The sequence below is a fragment of the Natator depressus genome, chromosome 20, assembly GCF_965152275.1.
Source record: "Natator depressus isolate rNatDep1 chromosome 20, rNatDep2.hap1, whole genome shotgun sequence".
In the NCBI taxonomy this organism is placed as follows: Eukaryota; Metazoa; Chordata; order Testudines; family Cheloniidae; genus Natator; species Natator depressus.
The window spans coordinates 3419446-3434924 of record NC_134253.1 but is presented as its reverse complement, the minus strand read 5'-3'; the positions used below and the strand labels follow the sequence as shown (position 1 = coordinate 3434924).

General features: G+C 46.8%; 1 protein-coding gene across 4 annotated transcripts in view; it reads left to right on the top strand.

The window, feature by feature from the left end:
- Positions 1-15479, top strand: part of R3HDM2 (R3H domain containing 2) — a 105897-nt gene that overhangs the window by 36946 nt on the left and 53472 nt on the right. The window contains exon 1 of one of the 4 annotated variants that reach the window (XM_074935496.1): positions 3749-3858. The exons of 2 other annotated variants lie outside the window; for them this stretch is intronic. The gene's annotated coding sequence lies outside the window, so the exon portion shown is untranslated. Of the gene's footprint in view, positions 1-3748; positions 3859-13135; positions 13211-15479 lie in introns of those variants that run through there. One more of the 4 variants, XM_074935498.1, reaches the window with a different exon arrangement.

Below are 15479 nucleotides of genomic sequence, written 5' to 3'. Positions count from 1 at the left end.
GTGCCAGGCCTGCTTGGCCACACGCCGTCACACCCTCTGAAGCATGAGGTTCCTTGAGGGTAGGAAGGCCAGGCAGCACAGTAGGGGTTGGAGCATGCTACGGATTTCCTTTTGCCCCACTGCTAATTTTGATGCTGCACAGCTCCCAAGCTGCGGTACACCAGGGGCTGCCCTCAGCTATCCCGAGTCAGAGCGGGGACGGGTTGGAGAGACTCACTGGAATGGCAAAGGAGCCTTTGGCCTGCAGAGTGCATGGTGGGGCAGTTAGCTGGGTCTTCTCTGTGCTGGGCTAAGATCCCTGGCACGCGCAAGGCTTGCCGGTAGTTTGCCAAGTACTTAATCCTTTGTGCAAGTCTGTAGCTACTCCATGCACGGAGGAGCTTGAGAATCTGGACCTTGTGCAGCCCTGTGAAGTCCTGCTGGTCTGAAGAGCAAAACCAGAGTGCAGAGCTCCAGGGCTAATCACCGAGAGCCCTGCCGCTCAGCTGGGCTCACTTGCCACAGGGAGTCACTCTGAGCACACGCTCTCTGCCACTGAGCATGTGCAGCCCGCATAGAGCTCCTGCAGAGCCAGCCAGTCACTGCCTCCCTTTGCTTCTGACTCTTCAGCTTTGCTGAGAGCCCACCTCTAGGACAGAGAGAAATAGACAGCCCCTGCCGCACCAGTCTTGCAGCCTCAGGCCCTGATTCTGCAAGGAGGAATTCCAGTCCATTCCGTTCAAGGGGACGGTGTGTGTATGGAGTTATTCCCTTGGGCGTTTGCAGGATCAGGGCCCACGTTAGGCAGTCAGGGCACACTCCCGACATGTAGGTAGGCTTGGCAGAATGATCGTTTGGATTGATAATCTCGATATTTATTTTCAAGCGCTTTTTTTCACTTTCTATCAATTTGACATTTGCACCGTGGTGGGAAGTTCTGGGGGATCAGACAGTGGGGGGTGTCAGACAGTGATTATTTAAAGACAATAGATGTGGAGATTCAAAAAGTTAAGATTTATAACTGTTTAAAACACAAGCTGTCAACATCGCGTGTCAGGATAGACAACGTAAATATCCTTAAAGCAAACGCCAAGAAGTTCTCAAGAAGCATTTTTCTTTCTTCGCCTCCCTGTACATTTTGATGATCATGGATGGAAATATGTTTTTTGTTGGTGTGTGTGTGTGTGTACGGGGACGTCGACAGTCATGGATAAAAATCGAATCCTTCCAAGTCTACACATAGGGTCCCGTTTCAGAAGAGCTGGGACCGCGGGACCTGGGTTCATTTCCCTGCTCCGCTTCAGACTCCCTGTGTGACTGTGAGCAAGCCTTTTAGTCTTGTGTGTGCTGGTCAGGCATGGAGGAAAGGTCTTGTAGTGATGGGGGCGGGATTTAAGGAACTCTTACCCTATGGATCTGTGTCTTTCCATTTTGCAGCTTCTGATGTAAATGTTTCCTTGGGCAGAGAGTGTGAGGAGACTATTTGTAATTACCAACATCTCGAAAGGTTTTAGAGGGAAGAATGGCTGGTTAAGAATATTCGTGTGTTGTTCCCGTGGGCTCTAAGATACGTCTACACTGCAGAGGAAAACCTGTGGCACCGAGTCTCAGAGCCCGGGTTGGTTCACTCTGGCTGTGGGGCTAACAAATGTTTAGATGTTTGGGCTTGGGCTGGAGCCTGGACTCCGAGACCCGACCCCCCCCATTGCTGGGTTTCAGAGACCGGACTCCAACCGAATGTCAACACTGCTGTTCTGAGGCCCACAGTCCAAGCCCTGTGAGCCTGTCAGTTGCCCCACGCTCTGAGAGACACTGTTGTGGGTCTTTAACTGCAGTGTAGACGTACCATAAGGCGCTGATTCAGGAAAGCACTTTAAACATCTTAAGTTGCATGGGGCTTAAAGCATGTGCTTAAATTTAGGCACCGACTTGAGTGCTTTTCTGAACAGGGCTGCCTTCCCAAATCAGACCGTACGCTTGTTGTGCTGTTCAAGTGGGTTGGGCTTCTAATGTTTGTTTTACTTTAAGAAATAGGGTTCCTGGTGCACTGTGTTTGGGTAGAGCCGAAGAATACAAAGGATTACATTAACTTTGCAACCATTGTAAAGGCAGATCAGAAGGACAGTCTGCCAGACATGACACACGTCTATTTTTTTAATGATTCTAAAATAATTAAAAAGATTTCTTTGTAGCTTAAGACAGTCATTCATCATGCTACTCCAAGTATGTTGGAATATAAGAACATAAGAGTGGCCATACTGGGTCAGACCAAAGATCCATCTAGCCCCGTGTCCTGTCTTCTGATAGTGACCAATGCCAGAGGGAATGAACAGAACAAGTAATCATCAAGTGATCCAGTGTGGAATATATGTCAAGCAGCATCAGGAACCAAACAAAACACACGTCTTGAGGGACTCAGGACACCTGGGTTCCAGTCCTGACTGACACAGACTCGCTGTGTGACCTGCAGCAAGTCACTTAGGGTAACGTTTTCAAAAGTGACACCGCACTTAGGACCTTATTTCTCATTGAAAGTCAATGGGACTTAGGTTCCTAAGAGTTCAAGTTACTTTTGAAAATAGGACTTAGGCTCCTAAGTCGCTTAGATGTTTTGGAAAGTTTTACCCTTAATCTCTGTGCTGGACTGGGACACAAGATGTGGGCTTTGTTCCGAGGTCTGCCCCTTGTCTGCGGGCGACCTTGGGCAAGTCTCTTCCTTCTGAGTCTCAGTTTCCCCATCTGTAAAATGGGGGTGATGATTACTGACCTGCTGAGATCGATGGATGCAAAGTGCTAGCTAAGCCCTAGGTGGTGGTGGTGGTATCTGTAAATCAGGGATGGTGATCCTCCTTTTCTCTCCCCCTCTCTCTGTCTTGTCTGTTTCGGTTGTAAGCGCTTTGTAGGTTGGACCCTCTCTAACGATGGGCCTGGAACACCGCTGAAGCGCTTCAGTGTAGACGCTACGTGCGCCGACTGGAGGGGCTCTCCCGTCGGCGGAGGTAATCCGCCTCCCCAGGAGGCACTAGCTAAGTCGATGGAAGAATTCTTCTGCGGCCTAGCACTGTCTGCACCCCACGGGTGTGGATTTTTCACGCCCTGAGCAATACAGTTCAGCTGACCTAATTTTCTAGTGTAGACTCAGCCTATGTGTTTGTGCACCACTTTGCGCAGTTCGGCATGACTTCGAAGATCCTCTTCACTGGCGCAAGTGAAGTAAGAGAGCAGCTTAAAATCTCCTCACGGCGGTCTATGGGTTGTGCTTTCTAGGGAGTGCAAGTATTGTCAGCATTGAACCAATAATAAATGCTAAAAAAAAAAAAAAAAAAAGATTAAAATGGAGCTGTTAGAAATGCAAGCCTCCCACTGGCTTGGAGATGATGGTGAGAGAGCAAAGTGATAATCATCTGAACCTGTCCCTAACCTACCTCAGCTTTTACACGGCACTCTTCACAGCACTATCCGAACACTTCCATTCCCTTCGAAGAGGATGCTTCTGTTTATTGGGTGATCTTTTCGACAGTAGTTATAGTGCCTGGCAGTAGAAAGGATGCTGTATCTTTAAAGCCTTCTCTGAGCCTTGCGGAGGCAGCTCCATTGAAGTATTTGAATGAGAAGGAGAGGGGGTGTGTATGTGGCTATTGGCAGAGCTCTGTGACATCCTTCCAAACAGCTGGGCTCTGCTTTGCTTCAGAGTGGCTTATCAGAGCAATTAGCTTGCTATACCGGCAGCAAAGATAGCTAGCATTTCATTCAGGGGAGGGGGCCGGGGGGGTGGGAGGGGGGCAGGCTTCCAAGAAGCAAAAATCTCCTGGCAAAATTCCTCTAGAACCGGTCCTGGCGATGAAGTCTCGGTTGAGAACGGGAAATAGATGACTTGCGGTGAGTGCAGAACCACGGGGGTGAGTTTATTTTTAGAATAAAGTCTCCGGTGAATTTGAGCTAGAGAGATCACCGGAGATTCGTTTCTCTAGATACAGAATATGATATTGATAGCGTTTTAAATGATGGCGGTTTCTGTACCACTCCAGTATGGTGAATGAGTGTCAGGGTTTCTGTTGGTTGAATGGGGTTAATTAAAGAAATGTTCAATGCTCCGGTTAGTGCAAGAGTCTCTCTAGTCTCTCCCCCTTTGATGTCCGGATTTCGTCCAGGGGGTTGTGAGCTGGAGCTGAGGCTTTTGTGATGCTGTGGATGCAGCTACAGGAAACAAGGGAATCCCCCATATACATACTGCGTTCCTCCATGTCATTAAGGAGTTCCCCACGCCGGGCTATCAAGCCTTGTTGCGTTTTGGCTGCGCGTTTGTGCACCTTGCTCCTGGCAATTTCTTCTCAAGTTAAAAAGAGAACCCCCCCGCTTTGCCAAATTAAATTTCGGGGCGGGAGAGAAGGGGTTGTTTGGATTAAAGCTGCATGTTGACTATTCGGATGTGAGCAATTGACTAGCTGGCTGGCCGCGTGCCATTTGACATATTCAGGCTAAGTTATGCAGTTAGATTTCCTACAGGGCTGTTTCTCCCTCTCCCCACCTCTTCTGGCTAAGATTTTTCTCATCATGAATGTCCTGCTGTGTTGGGCTGGATATTAACAGACTCATGAGGTGTTCTTCTGCACCCCCAAACCTCCTCACCCCTCTTCCAAAGAGTTGCTTTATAATACAGGAGGAAATTCCCATTTGAAATGGCATTCTCTCCACCTTAGAGCCAGTGTTGGGAACTGGTTCTGCTGAATATGATGGGAGGGCTGGTAGCTGAATGGACCTCTTTCCTTCTCCCCCTGAAAATGAGGCTAGTTTGTTTGTTTATTTTGGAAAAAGCCCCAGAATCTAGATTTGTGAGTATCACCTGGAGCGGGAGGGTCTGAAAATAGCAGCAGCATCTGCTGCTTTGAATGGTGACACTTCAGCAATCCCTTAGGTTTTCAGAAAGGAGGTGGGGGACTGGGATTCTTTATCCCCTCCCCAAGTCCCCTTCCATTTTCAAACCCAGCTCCCGGAGCTGGCATTTCAAAGTTGCAGCTGTTTTTTCCCCCCTCTCATCATCGGATTTTATTCCTTGATCTATTCCATTTCTGCCTCTTCCTTTGAAAACATCCATGGCTTGGTCATTCGTAGTTGCTGCGATACCTGATGGCTGCGTAAAATGTCCAGTGGCTAAGAGCTATCTTCTGCTACAGTGTTATGACGTAGGAGCAGTAGCCCTAGAAGGGGAGAGGTTTGAGGATGAGCAAGTGCTGGCACGTAGACCCTTTTTTCAACAAAAGTTCACCAGTGGCTGGCACACTTCATATGATGGTTAAACCATGTGAATGAAGGTTTTAACAGCTGTGGTTAACTCAACCCCGATCCTATTGTTCCAGTATAATCCCCTAATTGAAAGCTATCCAGGCATCTTCTGCAGTGTAGCTGCTATGCAGTTTGGCCTTCAGTCTGCGTGTGTGTCTGTCATTTTGCATCTTCCCATTCAGAAGCTGGTAAGAAGTCAGTGAACTTTTGATCAGAATCAGTGCTCTACAAGTACTGGTACTTAGCAGCTTGGCTGGTGCTTTCTACCAGTTGTCTTTACCTTGCTGAGCTTACAGTTCCAATTGGCACAGATATGGCACATGAAAGCCTGCTCGATTCTCAAGGAGGAAGGGGTTAAAAGCTGTATTTACTCTTAGACACCCTTCTCCCTTTCCCGAAACAAGCTGCCAACCTGGCATTTGCAAGTGTCTTTCTAGCTGGCATAGTCTGTTTCTGTTGTTGGTTCAGATGGAGGGAATTCTGCGGAGATAGGACGCTTTGGCGGAGGGAACTGTGCCAGGGGTTGACATTCCAGCCTTGGAAGGGTTAAAGAAATCCCAAGGCAGAGCCGAGCTGGCTTAGTGAATCTTGACATTGTAGAAAGAAGGTGGATAATTTCTTGCTAGCTTTTCAGGAAACCCCTGTGGTGGACAACCCTCATTAATCGCTGACGTCAGGGATGGCAGTTCCCCTGTCTGTGAGCAAGCACAGTAATAGCCAGTGATGGGGAAGGAAAATTGGTGTGATATGGAGAGACGAGGTACTCTCTTTAAAGAGATCTATCTTGTGTGGCAACCTGGTGAGGAGCTGGCTACGGATATTTACAGCTTCCACAGTTAGAGGAAACCTTGGTCCTTCCTCATTGATGTCCACCTTCTCCCTCCCTTGCCCCCCCAAGACTTTAGATCAGGCGGAGGGGGGAAGCTCTCACCCCAAAATCCCTGTGAGCTTTAGGAGGAGACCTTGTAACCCCACTAATAGAATATGATTTAAATACCTCTTTCTGGCATCATTTAAACCCATCTTCTTTTGGCAAACCATCCCCTTGTTGCCTCTGCTTGCTTAATACTGTTCCCTTCACTTTTTCTGTCTGGTCTATTTAGATCGTAAGGTCTTTTGGGGCAGGGACTGCGTGTGTCGCTCTATTTGCGCAGGGTCTAGCGCAGTGAGGTCCTCGATCTTGCATAGTCACGCCCACCATAACAATCATGTTTTCTAAATAAATAGGCCTTAAGCTTGAGTGGCTACTGACTAGAGCCGGGGACTGTGTCTGCCCCCCTGTGCGATCCTCTCCACCTGTGTAAAAGGAGGGTATGCATTACCCATCCACTGGTTTGTATAATGCCTAGCACACTGGGGTAGTGGTCCATGACTAGGGCTCTCAGGTGCTCCTATGGTATTACAAATAATTGCCAAGTGCTTTGAGATCCTTGTGTGAAAAGTGCTATAGATGGCAAAGAATGTATTAAATCCCAGACAAATCTGGCCTCTCAGTGGGGAGAAAAAATTCAAAGCACCTGAGACATTAGGAGTTTAAAATGAATCGAAAGTGTCATGTAGACCTAGTGCCGGACAATCCTGTGGTGGGTGCAGTATAAGGAGCTGCTGCGGTTTGCTGTGTTATGACCTGGGGAGTAGAATTGCCTTCTCTCAAGTGTCTCCGCTTTAACAGCAAGTGAAATCTATGTTGTGTCGCTGGCTAACAGGTACCTTTTGGGAATGGATTTTCAGCAGGGTCAGGCTTATGCATAGTTGTGACCCCCACCCCATCATGTTAAGTTTCTCATGGTTTGTGGTGCGTAAGACAAAATGCACGTGCGGGACCCAGTGGGAGAGGTTATCAAAGACACCAACGGGAGTCGGGTTTCAGAGTAACAGCCGTGTTAGTCTGTATTCACAAAAAGAAAAGGAGTACTTGTGGCACCTTAGAGACTAACCAGTTTATTTGAGCGTAAGCTTTTGTGAGCTACAGCCGATGAAGTGAGCTTCAGCAGGAGTCAAGCACCCAAATCATATTGGCTTTTATTGGGCGTGAGATGCTTGACTGATCTGTTGTCCTTGTGAAAATCTCATCCGTGCCACAGTTTAGTGAGTCTAACCATTTTGAGCACTAAAAGTGAGGGGAGCGCTGTATTTGTGTGGAACACAGGTAACTTTGGGACTAACACGAGGGGCATTTGAGAGGCCGGTCCGTGGGTAGCTCAGGGAATTTGGAGCCTGGAGAGCCAGGCACTCGGAAGGCATCACAGCTGATCCTGTATCCCCGCTACCTTTCTTGTGCGAATCTTCCTGCCACTCATGCTATAAATCAAAGATTTGTGTTTGGAAATGGGCTTTCCCTATCCGCTTATCCCCTCCCTTTGATCTCACAGCCAGATTCAGTGACGACAGCCATTTCCATGGAAGCAGGCTGTGATGTCCTCGGGACGGGATTGCCCAGTGGGCTGAGCTCGACTGTGGCAGTAGCAGGAAAGGGAACACAGAAATGAAGGGACGAGTAAATTGCTTTGTATGTGCCAGGTTGTTTTATTCCCTCTATGAGCCTATTCCCTGACCTCCGTCCATCCTGCTGCGAGGGAACCACCAGGGTCTGCTAAGAGGGAGTTTGTGTCTGGCTCTGCTTTTTGAGGAGCCTCTGGGTTTAAAGTCGGGTTTGATGATAAGATTCTGGATGATTATTTCTTGTTGTTGCTCAGAACTTAATAAAGGAAGGCGTTTCACGGCTCTGGAAGAATCCAGGTGCTTTGAAATCTGTGACCGAGCCAGTTCAAGCTGCAGTGCTTTGGTAGAAGAGCTCTGTTGTTGCAGTGGCCTATATTTAAATGGCACTTTGTCAAGTAAATACTGTGTTCACACTTGAGACCATTTTAGGCATCAGAAGGTTTGTGTTATCCCTGCATTATTCAGGGAGGTTTATAAAGTACAAATTCAGCCTGGAGATAAGTCGCTTCCCCGCCCCACCCCAAGACATTGTGTGGGCAAAACTAGCCAGACTGCAGTTAGGCTTAAAATGTGCTCCAGTCCCATTTCCCTAGACCCAGGAATACAGGGCCAGATCCTGACCTGGCTTTTGGGATGTGAGTCATCTTGTTGCACCTTCTGAAATGAACAAGAAAGGCAGCGCAATGGATCAGCGTTTGCAGGACGGCCCAGACGATGCTGGGGTGGGAGAGCAGCACTACTCCTTCCTTAAGGGAGGAAACAGAGGGACACCCCCACCCTGGCCACCGCAGGAGCTGCAAACTTCTCAGTGGGGACCGCCTGCCAGCCCTAGCCTTCCATCTGAGGCTGTGGGAAGAAAAATGGAGGATTCTGGCTGACCTTCTCCCCCCTGCACATGAGCAGAATGGCAGGGGTGTCGTTTTATCGTGAGTTTGGCTGAGTTTCCATCTGCTAAAAGCCCAGCTCAGGCTTTGTGGCTGTGGTTCTGGGGCATGGAAATGGCTCGAGTCCCTGCCTGTCATTGTCAGCCATCTCGCTCTCGAATGCTGCCTCGCTGCAAATATCCTCTCCTCTCCCACAGGCGGGTTAGCACGGCAATGGCTATTTTCACGCATGCTGCAGGATGGTTAGTACACTTCTTAATCCCATCAAAATTATAATCTCGCACTGATGTGGCACCTTCTCCCATCCAGCGGGATCTCCAAAACACTGTGAGATCAGAACATAAGAATGGCCATAGTGTGTCCGACCAATGGTCCATCTCGCCCAGTATCCTGTCTCTGGCCATGGCCTGTGCCAGATGCTTAAGAGGGAGTGAACAGAACAAGGCAATTTATCAAGTGATCCAGCCACTGTCATCCAGTCCCAACTTCTAGCAGTCAGAGGTTTAGGGACACCCAGGGCATGGGGTTGCGTCCCTGACCATCTTGGCTATTAGCCATTGATAGACCTATCCTCCATGAACTGATCTAATTCTTTTTTGAAACCACTTATACTTTTGGCCTTCACAATGTCCCTCCGCAGTGAGTTCCTCAGGTTGACACTGCATTGTGTGAAGAAGGACTTCCTTATGTTTATTTAAAACCTGCTGCCTATTAATTTCTTTGGCTGACCCCTGGTTCCTATGTTGTTTGAAAGGATAAATAATGCTACCTTATACATTTTCTCCACAGCATTCATGATTTTATAGACCTCTGTCGTATCCCCCTTACTTGTATCTCTTCTAATAGGAACAGTTCCTGTCTTTTTAATCTCTCTTCATGTGGAAGCTGTTCCGTACCCCAATCGTTTTTGCTGCCCTTCTCTGTACTTCTTCCAGTTCTAATATGTCTTTTTTGAGATGGGTTGACCAGAACTGCACACAGTATTCAAGGTGTGGGATTTATATAGCGGCATTGTGATATTTTCCGTCTTATTCCCTGCCCCTTTCCTAATGGTTCCTAGCATTCTGTTAGATTGTTTTTATTGCAGTTGCACATTGAGGAGATGTTTTCAGAGAAATACCCACAATTACTCCAAGATCTCTTTCTTGACTGATAACTCATTTAGACCCCATCATTTTGTATGTGTATTGAGATAATATTCTCCAATGTGCATTACTTTGCACTTCTCAACACTGAATTTCATCTGCCATTGAGGTGCCCAGTCACCCAGTTTTGTGGATCCCTTTGTAACTCTTCGCAGTCTGCTTTGGACTTAACTATCTTGAGTAATTTTGTATCATCTGCAAATTTTGCCACCTCACTGTTTACCCCTTGTTCCTGATCATTTATGAATATGCTGAACAGCACATGTCCCAGTACAGATCCTTGGAGGACCCTGCTATTTACCTCTCTCCACTGTGAAAACTGATCTTTTATTCCTACCCTTTGTTTCCTGTCTTTTAACCAGTTACTGATCCATGAGAGGACCTCCACAATATCTCATGATTCCTTACTTTGCTTAAGAGCCTTTGGGCAGGACCTTGTCAAAGGCTTTCTGATAGTCCAAGTACTCTATATCCATTGGATCCCCCTTTCCCACGTGTTTGTTGATACTCTCAAAGAATTCTAATAGGTTGGTGAGGCATGAGTTCCCTTTACAAAAGCCATATTGGCTCTTCCTCAACGTATCATGTTCATCTGTGGGGCGGATAATTCTGTTCTTTACTGTAGTTTCAACCAGTTTGCCTGGTACTGAAGGTAGTCTTACCTGCCTGTAATTGCCACAATCACCTCTTTTACATTTTTTAAAAAAATCACATCACATTAGCTATCTGCCAAAGGTTGATTTAAGCAATAGATCACATAGCATGTGATGAAGTGAGCTGTAGCTCATGAAAGCTTATGCTCAAATAAATTGGTTAGTCTCTAAGGTGCCACAAGTACTCCTTTTCTTTTTGCAAATTTCACATTTGAGTTCTTGCAGAACTCTCGGGTGAATACCATCTGGTCCTGGTGACTTATTACTGTTTAATGTATCAATCTGTTCCAAAACCACCTCTATTGACACTTCAATCTGGGACAGTTCCTCAGATTTGTCACCTAAAAGGAATGGCTCAGGTGTGGGAATCTCCCTCACATCCTCAGCCGTGAAGACCCATCAAATGAATTCATTGAGTTTCTCCTCAACAGCCTTGTCTTCCTTGAGTGCTCCTTGAGTACCTTGATTGTCCCACTGATTGTTTGGCAGGCTTCCTGCTTCTGATGTACTTTAAAAAAAAAGCTTTTGCTCTTAGTTTGTGTGTATTTTGCTAGTTGCTCTTCAGATTTGTTTTTGGCCTCCCTAATTATACTTTTACAATTGAGTTTGAGTTTAAGATCAGAGCTTAAGATCCCTTCTATTTTCCTCAATAGGATTTGACTTCCAGTATTTAAAGGATGTCTTTTCGTCTCTAACCACCTCTTTCACTCTGTTGTGCCATAATGACATTTTTAGGTTCCATGCAGCTTGCAGGTATTTCGCTCTTGTGATTGCTCCTTTTAATTTCTCTGTAACTGGCTTCCTCTTTTTTGTGCAGTTCCCCTTTTTGAAGTGAAATGCTGCTGTGGTGAGCTCTTCTGGTATTCCCCCCCCCCCCCCGCCCCATCCCACCCGTACAAGCATGTTAAATTGAATTACGTTATGGTCGCTATCACTGAGCGGTTCTGCTATAGTCACCTCTTGGATCTGATCCTGTATGCCACTTAGGACTAAACCAAGAACTGCCGCTCCCCTTGTGGGTTCCAGGAGTGGCTGCTCCAAGAAGCAGTGTCTAGAAATTCTCTCTCTGCATCTTGTTCTGGGGTGATATTTTCCCAGGCAATTGGGTGACAGTTGAAATCTCCCATTACTGCTGATTGGCTGTTTTTGTAGCCTCTCTAATCTCCCTGAGCATTTCAGAATCACTGTCACCGTCCTGGTCAGGTGGTCAGGAGTACACTCCTACTGCCACACTTGAATTATTCAAGCAGGAGATTTCTGTCCATCGAGGTTCTGTGGCACAGTTTGGTCCATTTACGGTTTTCACTATATTTTACTCTGTGCTTTCTTTCACAGGTCAAAGTGCCACTTCCACACCAGAGCAACCTGCTCGGTCATTCCTATATATTTTGTACTCTGGTGTTACCGTCTCCCATTGATTATCATGGTACCACCAAGTTTCTGTGAAGCCTGTTTTATCAATAGCCTCATTTAACCCGGGTTCACCCATCTTAGTGTTTTGACTTCTTGCATTTGTATACAAGCATTTAGAAAAGTTGTCAATATTTAGTTATCTGCCTTGATGTGACGTAATTGAATGGGACTCTTGTTTGATTGTTTCTCTTCCGTTCCTACCTGTACTTTATCAACCTCTATCCTTCTCTATTTACTAGGCTGTAGAGTATCCCCTTGAATAAATCCTTCCCTAAAGGATGTGTCTCTCCAAACCATGTGCTCTGCCTGTCAGCTTTTCTCCAGCTCTTAGTTTAAAAACGAAGATATTCAAGGGAATTGTCTTCCTTGCCACTGAAATGCAGCCCCCTCTGGAACGTAAGCTGGCTGCTGTATGCAGATGTACAGGAATACTACAATTACTGTTCGGGACAGGAAGTGACAAAGGAACCAGCATTGAGTAGAAAACTGCAGGGGAATTAGAGGAACAAGAATGGAGTTGCAGAATTTGGAATTTTACACCTTGTGATAAGCACCATGGGAACTCCTTTGGCTGCATGCGCTCAGATCCCCGAGTCTGTCTTAGCATTCAGATAGCACGGTGACAGGCACGAGAGAAAACCTTGGATTGACATCCGAAGGTCAACAGCCCCAACCATGTGGGGTCCTGCAGTTTGCACCTTTACAGTGTTATCAGTGATAAAATGGATAATGCTGACCCAAAGGGAGGAACACCTCCACCTCTCCCTACAGAGCTTACGCTGGCCTAAGGAGGGGGTGGGGGTCCCATCCACATGCTGTCCAAGCTTAACGCTGCTTGTCCTGTGAAGTCTGATGAGTTTGCAGCTTGAGATGGCTTTTCTGCATGCTCCCTGTATGCCTTGCGTTTTTATGAGTTGACAGTGAAATGAACAGCAGCGGTAACTCGTGTGGAAGGGTATGTCTACACTGCTATTTTTAGCCCTGTAGCATGAGTCTGAGTCAGCTGACCCAGGCTCTGAGATTCACTGATGCGGATCTTTTTTTTTTTTGCGCTGTAATCGTATTTTAAATAGCTTTCTAAAATATATTTATTTTGGGGCAGTGAATGTAACAGTTCAGTACATGCATTGTATACTTCTGCTGTCTGTTTTCCAGCAAGGGAATAATAGTTGTTGTATATGTATACAGCTCCTAAGAGGGTAAGGTATTTTGCACACCTGTGAGACTCGATCCCTGCTCTGGGGAGTTTGCAATCTGCTGTTTAACTCAGGCAGCTCATCCCTGTATTAAAACTTCCTTTTGAAAACACGTGTAGGTCCAGAAGCCGTGGTTTGTACCAAGCTCCCCAGCCACGTCCTCAGAAGCTTTTACAATTCGCAGGATGACAGACTCTGAACAAGTGCAACAGATAGTAAGTTGGTTAAACTGTTGTTCCATCCGATATGTGGTTGGCTGTGAATTGATGGGCTACCAAAAGTTGACTTTCATTAGCCCAGAGGACAACGATGCTCTATATTTATTGGTTCCCCCTTGTGCTCAAGTACTAATGCATGTGGTGAACACCTCTGTTGTTGTGGCCCAGTTGATGTCTTTGTATCACAAGAAGATTCTTTTAGGAGTCTTGATGCTGGAAATGTCAGAGTATGGATTACATAAGCGGCCAGTTGACATCTATCCTGATTCTTAGTGCTTGCATTGATCCAGGTAACAGAAATAGTTTATTTTCACAAAATTACAACACTTGAGTTATTCCAGGTAATACAAATCCATGTGTTTAACACCTAACTAGGACGACCCATCCTGGCAATAATTTTGGCACTTCCCATAATGCGCCTCATCACTGGTTGTCGTGCTAATTAGCTAAGTAGGTGGTTTGCACCTGTGGAAGAGGACCGCCCTGTGGGGCATAGTTGGACTCTCGGCGTGCGCATGCTAGCATCAGGAAGAGTTACTGCTCTGTCCTGTCTCCCCAGCGTAACGTTATCAGAGCTCATCTCGTCTGCCTCAGTACATAATCTGTACAAAGATGGATTCAAGATGTGCCCCAGCTTGCTAGATGAAAGGAAGCAGGGCTCTGTTTAATGCAACTGTGCAGCTGTAACATTTTTGTAGGGGCTAGGAGGTTCAGACTCTTATGCGTTCTGTCAGCCAGTCACTTCAGATTAACTCTTCATGGGTAGAAAGATGCTGAATTTCCTGGTACAGAATGAACTCCTGGGAGGGGAGACTGCTGACAATCCTGACAATATTGAAGGGTTAAATGCTGGTAAGCATTCCTAGATAGGGGGGCCCAGCCACCGCGCAGTTGGCTGGAGGCTGGTATCTTTGTTACCCATGCAGTGTGTAGTGCTTCGTGGCCATCCAGTAATTTTGGGAGCCGGATGTCCTACGTGTTACACAAAGGAACATAGCCATTAGAAATGAACGTGACCTCTCGGGTCACATCTGGCTCCCCATTGCCTCCTTCCCCCTCCGCAGCTAAAGCAGCAAATGTAGGGTCTGTAGAAAGGCCAGTGTGGCTTCTTTGCTCAGACCGAGGCTTTGCGCTAAAGAGGAGCAAGGCCGATATTGTGTAAATTAAGCTGATTTTCCCAGCGTTTTCCCCATCCACGGTAGCATCATTTGTGAGAAAGATGGAACATTGGAGCTAGGGATATGTGAAATCTTGTGAGTGCTACCCTTTGATGAAGGGGACGCAGAAACTGCAGGTGGGGAATAGGAAATGTGATCCCCAACACACACACGTGATATCTAACTTCTGGGTCCCCTCAGTGGATGTTGGAAACCTATTGACTTCTCATGGAAAGCTTAAATCTCTTCCTAGATGTCTTAGATCAGCTGCATTTCCCATCCCTCATTTGTGATTTCTATAGGCACAAGCTGTCCTCCACCCCCTGCTGCTCATTCTGCCACCTGAAGCCGTAACCCTCTGCAGAATAATTTCCAAAGTATCCACCTGTGTCGTCACGAGGGACATTAAGACTTCCAGCAATGATTAAGTAACAGGAGCCTGGGCTGTGGAGGACATCTGGTCTCCACCTTTTTACCGGGTACACGAGCTCTTAAAGAAGGAGCTCGTTTTCAAACATCTATAAAAGAACAAGGAGACAGGTTCAGAAGATCTGGAGAGGAAGAGGTGGAGAAAATCCTGGCTATGTCACCAAATAGGTCATTTTCCCAAGGCTTTGCACTGAGACAACCCGGGCGTTTGCCTTCTTTCAGAAGGAAGCTCCGAAGCTTTCTAATGCAGTAGGATATTCTTCCTTCATCCAGCCCCGCTCCCTGTTGGTGGAAACTCTCCTTTCTTTTTAAGGAAGGAAGACAGGCGGATGGGAGAGAAAAGGCGTCTTATAAGGGCACTTCTCTCATTAGCTTTCAAGCTCTTGCTTCAGAAGTTTCCTGGTATGTTGTGCTGCCCAAATAAGGCTTGATTTGTACAGAGGGCTGGGGGGGAGCCCTTCACGATCAGGTGCCACAGCCCTCTGAACACAGCGGTTCTCCAGAACAGCCTCTTGATGCGCGTTCTAGTTGAATTTGACCACAGTGAAAGCTTTACCAGTGGCTGCAATGTGGGAAACTGAAAATTCCCATATGCCATGAAATATTGCTCATACTGCTGTGGCTAACCCGAGCTTTCAGCGGCGGGCAGCGCATTCACCAGTGGAACAGATGCTTTTCCA